This window comes from Alligator sinensis, unplaced genomic scaffold (genome assembly GCF_000455745.1).
Source record: "Alligator sinensis unplaced genomic scaffold, ASM45574v1 scaffold420_1, whole genome shotgun sequence".
Classification (NCBI taxonomy): domain Eukaryota; kingdom Metazoa; phylum Chordata; order Crocodylia; family Alligatoridae; genus Alligator; species Alligator sinensis.
Window position 1 is genome coordinate 498,249 of NW_005842298.1, and position 2,533 is coordinate 500,781.

Genomic DNA, 2,533 nt, shown 5'->3' on the forward strand with positions numbered 1-2,533 from the left:
ATTTTTAGCCTTTTGTCAAAATGTGTTTTAATGTTTGCCTGCAGTTTAATATTTTGACTAGTGAATAGTCAATTCTTAAATTTTTTCAGACAGCCAGCAATGAACACACTGTTCTATATGCTGTATTAAAGCATGGTGGAAGAGATATGCAGTGCATCCCTCTGATATAAAAACATTCTTTAGTCTCAAAAGTACAATGTGATACCCACAAAAATGAGTGTGAGCGCCAGAAATATTTCCCAACAGCAGTATAATCTGCACCTCTTGCTAGAAATGATGGATGAATTATAGGATCATAAGGAGAAGAAATGTATCCCTTAGCATTCTTCGCTGTGACCATCAGCATAATCATAATAACCAGTCTTTACCTGAAGGAAAAATAAAACTACCTCAGGAAACCTGTTCCTCAGGTTTATTTAGAAACAAATCTCCAAAAAAACAGGAAAATTATTAGAAGGAAAAGAAACACATTTTTTTTGTGTATTTGGTAAAAAGCATGTGAAAGTCTTGCTGAAGCAATTTAAGTTCCTTATATCTTAGAATAGCCTGGTAATATTTTTAAACAAAGCCTGCAACTCATGCCCTACAAGCTGAAAATTCTTCTCTTGATTATATTTCAAAGTATTTTATTAATGTTCTCTTTTCTTTTGCAAGTAAGCATCATCTTTGACAACTGCATCATCAACCTTCAAATGTTTTAGACTTTCCATTCTAATTTAGCACTTTCAGGCACTTCACACATTTCTCTACTGGCCCTAATGTAAGTCTAATTCATCGACAATCTTCTTCAAAATAAATAGCTTTCTAAAAAAGAAATCTCTTTTGAACAGTTAGCTAAATATTGCTCCAGAGAACAAAACAGCAGCTGCCACATCTTGAGTGTTATTAGAAAAGCTTCTGAAAGAGCCTTACCAAAGTACTTGCTGTCAAACCTTCACAGGAAGACTGATAACTCTGCTTGAAGAATCTTCATTGATCTAACATGCAGAATAAAGAATTACTGAGCTGTACCGTTTGAATGAAAACAGAGATTCCCATGTGTAACGTCAGTAACACTTTGTGTCATGCTTTCACAGATGTTTGGAACTGCTGTTAACAAGAGACTTGTGGGAGGAATTTGGCAATGAAGTTCTAGGAGCTCTGACTAATCTAACCCTTAGATCTCTATACTTCTTGCTTAGTGCTACCTTCTCACCTAGGGAGCTGCAGATTTCCTGGGATTTCACAAGAAATAGTCTTCTTCAGAATCTACAGAGTAGTTCACTCAGGGTAAGATCATGTTAAAAATGGCCACCCAATCTAACTTAGTTTGCCCAGGCATGGACCTTATACTTGGGATCCCTGGTTAGGTTGATCTGAGTGTGAACTGCACACCAGTTTCAGGAAGGTTAGATTAGTAAAAAAAATGGCTGACCTGATTTAACTTTACCTCAGAGGTGCACTAAGTTAGATTGGGTAAGGCTAGACCTATCTAACTGAACGTTCTGTACACGTTCCCAATGCAGCCCTGGGCCTGGAAAAGACCAGCTGCTGTTCACAACCCTGGGGCTGCACTTTTTCTACACCCCTGCACCATCCAGTACTGACCCCCTGCACAGACTAGCCAGGCTCTATGAGCCCACCAAATCCCAGAAGCCATTCCCAGTGTCAGTCTTACCAGCATCTGCCAGTGCCTGGAACTGAATGAAGTAAATTGGGATGGGGGAGGGGCAGGTGAGATTGGAAGGGTTGGGAGTGGGGAGAGCCCCCCTGACCCCATAAACTGCCTCCCAGGAAGCCATCAGCCGCTTGATCAGCCCTCCCCTGCCCCAACTTACTTCAGTTGGGCTCCTGAGACTGCTGGTAAAACTGGCCCTATGAGCAGTGTGCAGGATTGTGAGGTAGTTTGGTGGCATTGCAGGGGGGGGAGCTGAAGGGGTTCTGGGGCTTGGTGAGATTAGAGAGTGTCTCTAATCCCACTAGCCCCCTCCCACTGTAATCCTCCCAAAGCCCATGCTAGTCCCCTCATCCCTCCAAGCCCCCATGTGAGCCTCGCTAGTTCCACCAATGTCCCCAACACCCCCTGTGTTACCTGCTAGCCCCGGGTCCCCTCAAACCCCACTGCTAGCCCCCCCATTCCACCTGCCCCTACCCCGATTTACCTTAGCTCAGACTCACAGCACTTACCTAATTACAAAGTTAGCTCAAAGGGCCATTTTTAACCCAATCTAACACCCACAAACTTCTGGCTGCAATGTCTGCACACAGCCATAGCTGGTCTGTTCCTGGTTCTTAAGTGCAGCCTCCTGCTGTAACTGAGAACACTTTGCAGGCAGCATTCTGAGTTACAATGATCCCCTGGACCAAACAGAAGTTCACTGTTAGTTCCAGGGGGGAGGGGAATCTAGCTGTTGGCTGCAGCCTGTTTCCCCTAGCAATGACTCCTTCTCCCTGCCAGCCTGGGCTGTTTTCAGAATGGGAGGGGAGAAAGGGATTTTAGGGAGAGATTTTAGGGTTCCCCAGCTGGCACTGGAGGATGGGGTGGGTGAATTAG